This window comes from Ailuropoda melanoleuca, chromosome 10 (assembly GCF_002007445.2).
Source record: "Ailuropoda melanoleuca isolate Jingjing chromosome 10, ASM200744v2, whole genome shotgun sequence".
Taxonomy (NCBI): domain Eukaryota; kingdom Metazoa; phylum Chordata; class Mammalia; order Carnivora; family Ursidae; genus Ailuropoda; species Ailuropoda melanoleuca.
In genome coordinates, this window is record NC_048227.1 from 24,225,006 (window position 1) to 24,239,422 (window position 14,417).

At 46.1% G+C, this 14,417-nt stretch overlaps 1 long non-coding RNA gene across 1 annotated transcript; it reads left to right on the top strand.

The window, feature by feature from the left end:
* The first annotated feature begins 4,554 nt into the window (after positions 1-4,554).
* LOC117804164 lies at positions 4,555-9,327 on the top strand. Its single transcript, XR_004628471.1, has 4 exons — positions 4,555-4,617; positions 6,726-6,827; positions 7,975-8,216; positions 8,684-9,327. It is a non-coding gene; the product is annotated as an uncharacterized LOC117804164 (long non-coding RNA).
* The last annotated feature ends 5,090 nt before the right edge of the window (positions 9,328-14,417 follow it).

The following is a 14,417-nucleotide window of genomic DNA, read 5'->3' on the forward strand; positions in this document are numbered from 1 at the left end:
GGTGGGAGGGGGGTGCCTCTCCTCACCCCCTGTAGGGAAACAGTTTGCAGGCACTGGAGAGCCTTGAACTTAACCACCAGGCCACTTGGCCTGTAATTTACCCTTTACCTCTATCGGTAGACATTTGGGTAATGAATAACACAAAATTTGGGGACCTCTGCTGCTTCTGGGGACCATCTTTGAATACAGTCTCTGTGGAATTTCAGGAGAGATCTCTTGGCGTTCTTAGCCCTTTTGGAGATTCAGTAAACTCTTCTGAGAATGTGCTAAAAAGTCTGGATCCTCACCCCAGGGCCTTCTTAAGGCCCTCCTTAAAACTTCTTGATCTGGTGATTTGAGGAGAAGAAAACGTGACCTTTCCTAACTGAAGGAACAAAAGAAACCTTTGCTCAAAACTGCTCTTTGCTGGCTCTGCCAGAACACAAAGCACTTTCCTGCTGAATATGTTTTCAAAGGTTTAAAAGGCTCCTCTTGCCTTCGGGGACGTGCTTCCTCCCACTCCTGCCTCCCGAAATGGCAGCCCTGCAGGGCTGTGACAGAACACGACGGGTCCTTTGATCCGGGATCGTGTAGGAAGACGGGCTCCCGGGCGCGCCAAGGGCAAAGGAAGGTCCTGGGCTTCACGGTGCCCGCCTGCGGCCACCAGAGGGCGCCCTCGCCCTGAGTTCCGAGTCTGGGCCCGCAGCCTGCCCTGCCAGTCGCGTCCAGAATGTCACAAGGACAACGCCTGGTGAGCAAGGCGAGGTCATTGCTGCATGTTGTGATAATCGGTCCCCAATAATCCCACCTCCTGATCTCCCCTGTTGAATGGGAATGGATTGTCACATTTGCACAGTGCAAGAGGCGGAGGGCTTAGCTGGCTGTTCAGTTCTGCATGGGTCCACTGACTTGAGAGCATCCTTATCAGGGAGGATGCATTTTCTTTTTTAGGAAAGGGAGAGAGGAAAACACAGGGGAGGAAGATTAGTCTCTATCCAGGGGTACCACATGGAGAACCAGCTTCAAGCATCAGGCAGTATCCAAGGGGCTGCACTGAATATTTATTCATTAGTTCAGGCTGCTCTCTGGACACACCTTGCTCACACATACCTTCTTCTGAGGAAGACCATTTGCCCTTCTAACCTACTTATCCCATAACTGACATCACCCCACACCCTCTCCCTTATCTCTCCATACTTCATCTTTTTGCCCTGGTACCACATTCTATCATCCGTCCGGTTGTTACGAGCTTTCCTACCATCTCTTCGACTTAGTGTGACCCTGTTAAAGGCAGGGGCTGTCCCCACCCCTCTGGCCCTCAGCCACTGTTTGATAAACTAATTCTAGCTTTAAAAAAAAAAAACGCCCATGTGAACTCATAAAATGAAACAAAATGAATTGACACAAGTAATCACAAGTAATGACAATCCTCCTGACCTCACATGAACATAGCTAGAAACCGTAGGGGGGACCTGATCTGGTGGAGGCCAGAAGTGCAGGAGGGGAAAGGATTCACCCGAAGCAGAACGACGGAGATAGAAGTTTATTGGTTAAACCACAAGGAAGCAGCGCTCAGGACCCAGGACAGCAGAGGAGAGGCTGTCTGCAAGGAGGAGGTGGGGGCTGTAGTTAAGTGGGGAAGTGAGAAGGTGTGGGGACGTAGGGAGTTCTCCTTTTGGGTACCTGCGCCTGGTTGTAAGGAGCCCATTGGTCAGCTAGGGCTTAGGGATATTTGGAGGTGGGTCGCCTAGTGAGCCTGTTTGCCTTCAGTGGTCACTTCAACAGTGGTCACTGTTGGCCCTTTGACCTTACACAGGTTTCCATTGCTCAAGGCTGTTGCCCTAAAGCAGCCTCTACAGAAACTTCTGGATGAAAGTACAAAGTTGGGAAGAAGGGTCAACCTTTGAGTGTCCTTCAGTCCTCTTGTCCATCTGCATCCAAGACCCGGCGTGAGCCTGACAAACATTTAACCTGCGACCATGTCTCCATTCTTCTTCCTCAAAATGCCTTTTATTTCTTGCTGCTGTGTTTTGTTTTTTGAGAATTTCCCTTCACGATATTTTCTTCCTTTTTTAAAATCTCAATTCTATTTCTAGGGTTATACAGAATTCTCTTATTCTTATTCCTGGAATACCTAACTGGGCATGCGCATCAGAATCAACTCTTGAGATTAAAAAAAAAAAAATGCGGTTGCTCCTTCTCCACTCAGTCTTACTGAAACAGAAGCTACGTGGCTGGCCTAAGGGATGAATGTATTTTAAAAACTCACATGGGGCTCTGATGTGCAGGCCTGGCTAAGAATCGGTGGTTTCATTCCTCAAGCGCTTTATTTTAAATCTGCCCCCAAATGGATGCTTTTCCCCTGCTTTACATTTTATTTTTCTGGGCTGATTCAGCGTTTCCATTCTGTTCCCCTCTCTTCCTGCACTATTTTCTGCTTAGATGTGACTGCCATGACAGCTGGAAACATGTTCCAGACCAAATTGCCTTCACGGGTTGGAAACAATGGTGAAGAGCAGGCTTCCTGTTCTGCTGGGGGGATGGGGGGAGCAGGCTTTGTGTAGAATTTTCCATGCTTAGCTTCCAACTGGCTTTAAGATGCCACCTGTTGCACTTGCTTGCTGATGCTCTGTGTATGTATTTATATTTAAATATGACATGGTGAAAAGAATAATTATCTCAATTTTTTTTTGGTTTTAAGGGAGCATATTATTCTAAGTGCTGTGGAATAGAAAAATTTTAGAACATGAATTTTACAGTCCTTTTTTATAGCATTTAGAAGAGACACAAAACATCTCACCTTTGCTGTAATAGAAAGTATTGATTCTGCTAAGTGAAAAATCCCAGAGGTTTTCTTCAGGTATGGCTTGATCCAGGAGCTGAAACTAAATACGTGGCTTCTCTCTTTCCTCTCTGCTTTCCACAGTGTCAATATTAGGCTCACAATGACCACCACCCCCACAGTGGCCCTCCTTGTGTGTGGCAGCAGAATTAGGGCAGCACTTCCATGCATCACTTCCTAACACTCCTCCATCCACAAGAAAGGTGAGGATCTCTTCCTCTAGCTTCTGCAGAAGTGAGAAAACTTTGATTTCCCAGAATCCACAGCACATACCCCTCCCCCACCTCTAGACTAATTTTTCTCCAATCAGGTCACATTTCTCACTGTCAACCAATCACTGTGGGCCCAGGGGATTGTGGTGCTTTCATTGGCCAACCTTAGTCACGTGGTTGCTCCTGAATCAATCGAGGGGAGTGGAGACAACTCGACCCAAGCCACCTGGGCCAAGAGTAGGGTGAGGATGGTTCCCACAAAGGAAGTCAGAGTTCCGTCCCCAGGAGGAGGGAGAACAGATGTTGGGCGGGGAAAAGGGCCTGATGTTCCCTGAGGCCTGGATGTCATGATGCAGACAGAACTTGAGAGGTTGTGAATAGGGCATTGGGTTCAGGATGGACTGTGGCAGGGAAGACTGACATGGGGCGGGGGGCCGACATTACTATAGTGCTCCTGTTGAGGGTGGATGAGGACCTGGGTGAAGGCTCTATGGTGACAGGCAGTATAGCATGATGGTCTATACCACCTGGGTGTGAATTTTTGCTCTGCCACTTACCAGGTGTTACCTAACCTCTCTGTGCCTTAATTTCCCCACTTGTAAAATGATGGCACCTGGGTTGTCACAGACGAACTTGAAAACAACATGCTAAGTGGAAGAAGCCAATCACAAAGGACTACAAATTATGATTTTATTTAAATGAGACGTCCAGAATAGGCAAATCTATAGAGACAGAAAGTAGATTAGTGATTGCCTAGGGTTGGGGTGAAGGGGGTGTTGGGGCAGATGATAGCTAAGGGTTTCAGGGGATAATGAAAATGTTCTAAAACTGAGATGGTTGCATGATTGTGTGAATAAACTAGAAGCCATTGAATTGTCACCTTCCATTGGTGAATTGTATGATATGTGAATTATATCTCAATAAAACTGCAGGTTTTTTAGAGGTAATCTGTGTCAAGTGCTTTTAACAATGCCTGGCACATCCTCTCTGCCTGCCCCATCAGGCCTGGAGGTCACAGTGGCTTCCGACTGTCCCAGACCCTGGGGGGGGCCCTCAAGTTTAAGTTTCCTTCATCCTGACCTTGCCTTTATTATCCCCTTTTGAGTGTGCCTCTCTTTCCCGTCAGGACCCTGACTGCATCAAGACCACCTCTCCAGAGGAAGAGCAGGACTTGTGGGCTACTCAGAAAGGACTTGTCAGTTTTATGAGTTCAGTGGACTGGGCCACGGAGTGCCCAGACATTTGGCCAAACATTATTCTGGGTGTCTCTGTGAGGATGTTTTTGGTTGAGATTCACATTTGAATTGGTAGACTGGAGTAGAGCTGTTTGCTCTCCTAAATGTGGGTGGGCCTTATCCAATCAGTTGAAACCCTGGCTAGAACATAAAGTCTGACTTTCCCAAAAGTAGGAGGGGACTCCTTCTGCCCAACTGCTGGACTGGGACATTGGTCTGTTCCTGACTCAGGACTTGAACTGAAACATCGGCTCTTTGGTCTTTTGCAGACTGGAGCTGTACCATTGGCTCTCGTGGGTCTCCAGCTTGCTGACTGTAGATCTTGGGACTAAACAGCCTCCATACTCATGTGAGTCTCTTTTTTTATATATGTAGAGATCCTCTTGGTTCTGTATCTCCGGAGAACCCTGACTAATACAGGACCCAAAGGAAAGATGAGTCAATGGTGAGTTTCAGGCTGAATGACTAGGAAAACTATCAAAATACAGGACAGAAATAAGGAAATCAAATCGAGGGAAGTAGTTGGTTTGGGGAGAAGAAATTTTTTTTTCCCACTCACAAACACTTATTTCATATCTGTCTTGTACCAGATAGAGTGCCAGCCACGGGAGATTAAAAAATCCAGCCAGTTGACTAGAGGCCAAATCCATCCTTGATTCTATCTTCAGCCTCACTCTCAACATTGAATTAATCTTAAGATCTGTTAATTTCACCTCCCTCAGTTGCCTTCAAATCCATTTCTTTGGCAGGTAGAGAGGACTTCCATCGGAATTCCCATCCCCCACCCCCGATCCTTTTAGATCCACAACATTTTGTAATGATTTCACTCAGGGTTAGGAGGACCATGGACATATGCGAAGTCATCGCAGAGCTTTTGTGTGTGGAATCAGAAAAGAGAAGTTCCCTGGGATTGATCAAAGTGCATGGACATCGAGTATATTTTGCACCTTATTATTTAAGGTGATAGGAAGAGTGTTGCTAACAATGTTAAGTGTTGGGGGGTGAGATAGTGTCAGAAGAAAAATTATCTGCAATTATTCTATAAAATGCCATTAGTCAAAACAGGGCCCAGAGTACTAGAACAATGGGGTGGGGGACAGGGGCCATCTCCAGAGAGAGAGGAAAAAGATGTCCATCCTGGGTGACAACTAGCTGAGCCTGAGAGCCTGAGAGCCCTGCCTCCTAAGCCCCTTCATACTTCATACTTTATCCCCCTCTAAGGGAAGGGAGCTTTAAGAACCACAGCAAAGAGCGACAGCTTGGACCACCCCTGCCTCCTTGGAGATCTGCGGGGGGCATGGTATTTATCTACCCGTTTATCTACCGTTTTCCGTGGGAGCCCAGGGGAGGCGCTCAGACTGTTAAATCACCTTGGTGAGGTGGGATGGGGGCTTGTCCATTCTCCAGGGCGTGAATCTAACAGCAGGAAGCCTTTTCTCCCCCTCCCCCCTTTCCTTCTTTTTGTTCTAGATGAACAGAGATGAGGGAAGGAATAAATCACTTTACAAGAGACTGCTTTGGGTATTGATTCTAAGCAGCCTTGAGCAAAGCTGGAGAGTATCTGGAAGTTGTATCAGGCTTTAAAAAATTCAAGCCCATGCCATTTTCCCTGCATTCCCATCACCTGTTCACAAGTTTTGGCCACCATCATCTCTTACCTGATGACACAGTCTCCTAGCTGGGCTCTATGCAGCAAGCATTGTTTCCCTCCACATTGCAAGGGGATGTGCCCCTGTGACTACACTTGGGCCAGTAAAATATAAGCAGAAGTTCTTAGGTGGCACTTCTAGGAAAGCTTCTTAGGAATGGGGTAGGCAGCTAAAACTGGCTTTTTTTTGCCTTCCCCCATATCTTGCTTCCACCTGGGATGTGGATATGATGGCTGGAACTCCAGTATCCACTTCTGAAGACAGAGTTCCACATGTGCAAAATGACATGTGCACAGGAATATTTGCTGCAGAATTATTCATAATAGCAAAAAATGGTAACCAATCTTAGTATGCGCTAGGTGGGGACCAGCCAAACAACTTCCGACTCAGCCACACCAGGGATTACTCTCCAGCCATTAAGAAGAATGAGGTGGCTCTATTTGTTGTAATACGGAAAAATTTCCAGGACTTAATATAATGGGAGTAAACTAAGGTGCAGAACAGAGCGTTTACGCACAGCTCAAATCCCAGTTAAACCACTTCACTAGCCTGATGAGGTGGTGGGCCAGGGTCAGGGAACTATGGCCAGGAAGCTAAATCTAGCTATTATTGTAAATTATTTTTTATTGAAACACGACCCTGTCCTTCATTTACATGTCTGTGGCTGCTTTCCCCCTACAAAGACAGACTTTAATATCTACAACTGAATCTGTATGGCCCACCAATCCTAAATTATTTACCTACTGGCCCTTTACAGAAAGCATTTGTGACCCTGATCCAGGCCTTGCTCTCATTATCTCTAAAATAGGTTGACGGAAACATGCCTTGGTTCACAGAGATTATAAGGATTATGGAACACAAAGAACATAAAACTACTTAGCATTTATGCTAAACCCCTCAATAAACAAAGGTAAGCATTATGACTTTGTCACTGATCTTATTCTCTTCTCTTCCAGTAGAAACTTCCCTGTAGCTATTTAATGAATATAATTTTTTTCAGATCCAAGTAAATTGCTTTAGATATTAAAGAATAGTTTCCAAATCTAGTAAACGTGTGTGTGTGTGTGTGTGTGTGTGTGTGTGTATGTGTGTGTGTTGGGGGAGTTGGCACCGAGTTGAGGGTAAGAAACCAATATTTGTCAAGCCCCTACTATGCGCCAGGTGTGGGATAGATGCTTTCCATGTGTTACTTCACTGAAGTCTTATTACCCAGGAATGGAAGCTTGGAGCTCAGAAAGAAGGGATGCATAGTCAATGACACCATTTGGGAGTCTGAGCTGGGGACTCAAATCCAATGCTGCTTCCCCCAAAACACATGTTCTTTCCATGAGAGAAGCACCTCACGGTTGAGCTGTGTCCACCTCCAGGCAATATCCTGGACCACTGCATACCTCACCTGTGGTTTGACTGTGACAGTCCTGTTCAATGCCTATTGTCCAGCTTGCTTATCTATGGCAGCCATTTGTCCTCTCAAGCGTTAGTTTGGACAATATGGTCCCCACTGTAATGTATGAGGCTTCAAATATCAGCTCACTGAGGGCCGTGATCTTTGTTTTGTTTACTGAGTGTTCTCAGCACCTAGAACAGAGTATGGCACATAGTAGGTGGTCAATAAGTGTGTGTTGCATCAATGGAATGTTGAGTGAATTATCAGTAACCCACATAGGTAGCTGCCAGGTGAACAGGAGCCACATGGTGGGAAGAGGACTGTTCTGTTACAATAACTCTAAACATGCCTGGATATCTGGCTCTTGGTTTCTCTATGTGGTTACAGCAAACTGTGCCTCGTTTGGGTTTGGGGGATTTTAGTGATACAAATTGAACACCCACTTCATACCAGATATGGTCCTGGTTGGGCATCCCAGATGAGCGAGGTGAGTATTGTTAAAGGCCGCCTAAAGAATGGGGGCCCCCCGGGAGAAGGGGTCCCTCATGCAGGGTTAGAAATTAAACACATTGAGCCCCAGGTGGCTTTGCCAAAGAAAGGGAGGTAGATTATGTGCTCAGCACAGCCGTGACATGAAGGCCGTGATAATCCGTCCCTTTTATTCACACAGTATGTCGTGGGCCACTTCCAGTGCAGAAGAAAGCCTGACCTTTGGAGAGGGGCTATAAAAAGACAACCAAATCTGCTCCTTCTTTCCCCACAATGCACCTTTCACAAAGGCAGAGAAGCGAAGGATCTCTGTGTTCAAGTGAAAGGTACACAAAGGCAACTTGGCATTTTGTCAAGCTGATGGCCAGAGCACAGAGCGGCAAGCAAGATGCTGCTGAGACTGGGACAGCCTGATGTGGCCAGGTGAGAGCCGGACGGTGTGGCTGCCAGCAGAGAGGGGCCTCCTTGCCCGCTAGCCCTCCAGCACCGGCAGGCTGGGGCTGAGGACAGTTTAGGAAGCTGCTTGAGAGCTCCAGAGCCAGGAGTTTGAGGACTTAGCAATCTCTCTCAAGGACTTAGCAGTCACAGCCACACTTACGATGGGCTCAAACCAATAGGATGAAGGGTGTCATACCCTCCAGTGAGAAGATTCTGAGCTCGATTGAGTAAAAACATCCTGGAGGATGACGTTGCCGAAGGTTTCAGAGAAAGTGAGTGGCCTGTTCGTTCTCGCCATCCCTTGCAGCCTAGGAATGGGATGGGGAGGTTCCCGAGTCAGCAGGAATGGTGAAAAGGCACATATTATCAAAGATACCCTTGAAACAATTTCTTAAATTCCTAGAATATACAACATTGTACCATCCCTATACATCTAGTTTATTTTTTTTCAGGGCCGGAATGGATCACTGCATTTCTGTGGTTGAGCTCAGTCGGTTGTTTCTTGGGACCATATTGAAGGGAAATAGCAATCTTCGAATATTAGTCGCACGCAGCAGGTGGGAACTGGATAGACTGCGGTGAGGAGGAGATTGTAAGCTTCCATTTCACACTTACCCACGAGCCATGTGCTCGATAGTCAGTGGTAGATGGGTGGTTTTCCTGCAATGGATGTTTATATTGTGACTCTCATATCTCCCCCACCAACTCTCTCTCTCCCCCTATTCCCTGCTCCCTCATCTTTCTGCCAGAGCACAGGCATATCTGTCTAGCATTCGTGGGTTCAGAAAAGTTCTCCCACCTTGGCACAGGCTTCTCTTCTCCCCAACTTTCCCGGGCCAGTAAAATTAATTCAGCAAATATTTATTTATTGAATGGTTCTTATGCCAGGCACTGAGGAGATAATGGGGCACAAAGCAGATAAAAACCCTGCTTATGTTCCAGTGGAAGAAGTAAGTGAGTTGGAACTCTGACCTAGGATCGCCCACTTGTCATTTTGCTAAGTTAGGACTTAAGGATAGAAACAAACCTCTCATGATCATTGTTGCTATCAGTTTCTCCCTAGAAGACAATGGTTATTTTAACATCCAAAAGAGTCTTAAGGGCATACTCTTACAATTTTTTTTTTTAAGATTTTATTTATTGAGCACCTGGGTGGCTCAGTCGTTAAGTGTCTGCCTTCGGCTCAGGGCGTGATCCTGGCGTCCTGGGATCGAGCCCCACATCAGGCTCCTCCGCTGGGAGCCTGCTTCTTCCTCTCCCACTCCCCCTGCTTGTGTTCCCTCTCTCGCTGGCTGTCTCTCTCTCTGTCAAATAAATAAATAAAAGCTTTTATTTATTTATTTGACAGAGAGAGAGACTGCATGTGCTCAAGTGGGGCGAGGAGCAGAGGGGGAGGGAGAGAAACAAGCGGACTCCATGCTGAGCCCGATATGGGGCTCGATCTTACCATCATCTGAGCCAAAATCAAGAGTTGGACGTTCAACTGACCGAGCCCCCCAGGCGCCCCTCTTATTATTTTTTTTAGGGCTTTTATTTTTAAAGTAATCTCTATACGCAACATGGGGCTCGAACTTACAACCCCCGAGATGCGTGCTTCACCGACTGAGCCATCAGGTGCCCTGGGCATACTCTTAAAAGGATAGATTTTCCTCAATGATTATATTAGAACCTAATCGAATGCAAATTTAAGTTGTTGGGATTCAGCTACATAAACAAAACTGCTCTGGGTGTGGGAGAGAACACTTTAAATAATGTAGACAGTTTCGATCCCCCTTTACTTAAAGAGCTGGCTTCCTGTTGTCTCCCATTTCCGTGCCTTACAACGGCTCCCTCACCAGGCTGAGTGCCTGACGATACATATTACTCGTACAACGTGACCCATAACTCAAACCAGCTCCTTCATCAGGTGCTTCACGGATGGTTTCAATGCTGGAGAAAAATCAGACGGTAATGGTCAATGAGAGATAGAATATCAGTTCCCAAAATAGCAACTTCCTAAATAGATTTTCACATGTATTTTCTTTTTCTTTCAACATCATTTTGAAAAAAAAAACATTCAAGCAGACAGAGAAATTGAACGAATTGTGCAGAAGACGCCCATCTACCCACCATTGAGATCCTACCCTGAATGTTTAACTTGACTTGCTTTCTTGTGTCTGTCCATTCATCCACCCCTCTCCACCCATCATTCCAGCTCACTTTTTGATACATTTCAAGGGCAACAGCTGAGGCCAGGACACATCACCCCGAAATACTTCAGCAAGCACATCACTCACTAGAATCCAATTTGTGTTTATGATTTTTGAGGTAAAACTGAGATACAGTGAAAGCACAAGCCTGAAGTGGACTGACTATTCAATGAGTTTTGACAAATGTGTAATCCAAATCCCTACGCTGATCTATCAAGGGTAATTTGAACGAAATACAATTTTCTTTTGCTATGTGCTGACTTTGAAATGTCCCTACCCTGTAAGAAAAGACTTCACCGTAAATTGAGCTTTATGAAAAATTCTCTTCATATGTTTTATTTTGCTCTTCTGCCCCTGACCCTGGAAAACATCAGAGGCCCGTTTGAAAAGAGTCGACTCGAGGCAGTTTGTGGGGTGGTTCAAGCTATCAGCATAAGAAGCCTGGGTTCAAATCCCAGCTCTGCCAGCTTCTGGCTCTATGAACCAGGGCAAAGTAGGTACCCGGCCTGTAAACCTCAGTTTCCCCATCTGCAAGATAAAGATAGAACCTGCTTCATAAGGCTGTTTAGTATGGTGAGGGCTGAATTAGTTAAATTACATACAGAGCTTGATTAGAACATTGCCTGCCAAGTAGCAAACACTCAGGACACGCTGACCCTTATCCCCGAATTGGTAGCAGGAGACAGAGAGGAGGAGGTCTCCTATCTGACTCATTAACTTTGTAGACAGTGGCTTTCTGAACTCAGTGATTTTATGTTCCTCTCAGTTCTGAGCCTCTCTGGCCGCATTGGCCCTCCAGCCAGAAATTTAATGACTGTCAAAATTCTCACCATGACATCACCAGACAATGTCGGTGGGAAGTCTGTGTCCATAAAATGACTCAAACTAGAACTGGAGCAGGTGGGGGATCGGGTCCTTACTCTCTAATTGTGTTGGGTTTTAGTGTAAATCTCATGGCCTTGAATTTAATATTGCACCATTTTATTGGCACCAAATTGCATTACTGACTCATTAGCTCTCTCTTGGCCCTTCATCTCTGCCAAACCAAAGCTCGCCTTTGACTGGTGTTGGTTTCATTATTCGGGACTCTTAAATAAACAGTGTCTTTGAAAATGGAGATCAAGGAAGGACATTTTCCAGGGGAAAGCTCTTTATCAATACAGGGATACTTTGCTGGACTTCTGAAATAAGATTCGTTCTTTCATGCAGGCAGCCATTCAACAATTAGTAACTGAGCGTGTGTAGGACAGTTATGGTCCCTGTTTGCAAGAGCTCTTACAATATATTTAGAAATACAAACATTTGGGGCGCCTGGGTGGTGCAGCCATTAAGCGTCTGCCTTTGGCTCAGGGCGTGATCCCGGCGTTACCGGATCGAGCCCCACATCAGGCTCCTCCGCTATGAGCCTGCTTCTTCCTCCCACTCCCCCTGCTTGTGTTCCCTCTCTCGCTGGCTGTCTCTGTCAAATAAATAAAATCTTTAAAAAAAAAAAAAAGAAATACAAACATTTATTTAGTAATCACACAAATAATGATTCACAATTAGGACAGAACTGATCCAACAGCAGCCCTTGGGGCAGATACTGTTGGTTGCCTGCTACGGCAAAGGCTGATAATCATCCCCTAATATTTATTTCCTTTCTTTTCCGTAGTAATAGAACACTTATTTTTAGCAGAATACATGCTATCTAGGATAACGACTACATTTCCCAGCCTCCTGTGCTGTGCGATGTGGCCACGTATGATTCTGGGACCAATTCCAATGTGTGAAAGGGGGTTCTCCCACACCAGCGGGGTGTCCTGCAGTACAACTCAATTCTGACACTCTGTATCTGGAGACAGAGTCAGATTCCATAGGTTAAGGAAGAATTCAGTCCCACAAGACGGCCCCCTCACCGCCTCACTTTACGTGCCATTCACAAGGCTACGTTGTTACCTGTGCTTCTGACCTAGCAGGAGGTTCTATAGGTCATAGGTTCCAACACCCCACCCCCACCTGGCCTTGGGTGTGATTAATTTGCTAGAGTAGCTCACAGAACTCAGAGAAACATTTTGCTTAGTGGATGATGGGTTTACTACAAAAGATGTAACTTCAGGACGGCCAGGTGGAAGGTATGGGGCAAGGTATAGGGAAAGAGCTGGGGTGGGGGTGTTCCATGTCTTCTCCAGGCACCGCTCTTCCCCCATCAGCGCCTGTTCATAAGCTGGAAGCTCTCCAAACCCCAAGGTATGGATTTTTATGGAGGTTTCATGACATAGGCATGATTGATGAAGTCCTTGGCCATTGGTGATTGATTCAACCCCTCGCCCCTCGCCTATCCCTGGAGGTCAGGGCGTGGGACTAAAAGTTCCCAACGTCTTAATCACTTGGTAGGTTCTCCAGACAACCACTCTCCATCCTTAGGTGCTTGAAAGCTGCACCATTAACATAACAAAAGACACCTCATTGCTTTCATCACTTAGGAAATTCCAAAGATTTTAGTTGGTCTGTGCCAGGAATGAGGATGAAGCCCATATATATATTTCTTTTCTTTTCTTTTTTTAAATATCGTATTTATTTATTTATTTATTTATTTTTATTTATTTATTTATTTATTTATTTATTTATTTATTTATTTAAGAGTGAGGGAGAGAGAGGAGNATATATATATATCTTATTCTAAATCACAACATCCCATCAGGTGACTAAGTTATGGCCAATGCAGTGTTAGCAATTCCCTGTCCTGCCCTTCCTTTGTCCTTTACTTCTTCCCATGGGGTTTGCATCCCCAGTAACTTTCACATGCAAGCCATACTAGGTTCTGTTTTCTAGGAAAGGGAGCTAAAATGCTTTCCCACCTCATGCCACCACCAACTCTGCATCAGGGTTACCAGGAAGAGGTACATTCACATGACCTCAGGGCCTAGTGGGGCTTATTATAAGGCTCCAAGGCAAAGAGGCCATAGCTGCTCACTCAAACAGGAACAAGATCTGGAATGTCACCCAGGCACATGGTGTCTTTAGTGGCCCAGCATCGACTCCGACACTCACCATTCTTGGATCAGCTGCTTGTTCCTACCGTCCCCTGACCTGCCATGGTATCTATTTCCTCGAGGTCGTGGCGTATTCTATGGCTTCTGCTTAATTCCAAATCCTGCTTCCTCTCGGCTTCTCTGTCCCATTCAGAATCCCCAAGGGAAAAGATGGCTTTGAGGCATTTGGCCACCATCTAGTATTGGGTGGCATTGTCGGCAAAGCTGTGTGGCAGGCTTCTTTGTGGCTGGCTGCCCTGGTGCAGTCACTTGAGAGTAAATATTTAGCAACATATGCATCAATTTGACATTGGGGTAACATCCATAGAAGTGTGACTGATGGGCTTGTCTCTCTGAAGAGAGGATAGAGCAGCGTGGGTGTTCGGAGTTGCATGTGAGATGAGCTGTGTGATAGTCAAGCATTGGAGAACCAACGGGAAACTTTTAAAGAAACAGCAATAGATCATTTATCACATACAGTTTGAGGAGCACTGAGAAAGTTGCAGCAAAGGACTCTGAGCCCACCTTCCAGAAAAGATTCCTAAGCCACACAGCAGAACTTGGCCATCATGGGAGCTGCTGCCTCTGCCCCCACTGAAGAGCTGCCTATGGAACTGAGACCCAGCTGTGGGTGGCAGAACCACCCCACCTTTGCCACCAGTCATACTAGCAAAGTGGGTTTCTTAGGCGGCTTCTGTCCCTGTGCCAGAGAATCCAAGAATGTGTTCAGCTTTCCAGCCCCAGGTGTGGAAGAAGGCTTGCTGGAGAAGGCTGGGATGGATGGCCAGTGAATGCCACAGCGCCTGTTCACCAACTCCAGACTCCTGCAACAACAGGATTCACGTTCCGCTCCCCACCACTGTCACATGGACCTCCGTGCATGGCACATTCTGTTGCCATTACCCCAAATGGCCTCCCTGCATTTCTGCTGCTCAAAATCTTACTCATTCATTCATCCCTTCATTCCTTCATTCAACAAATCTCTG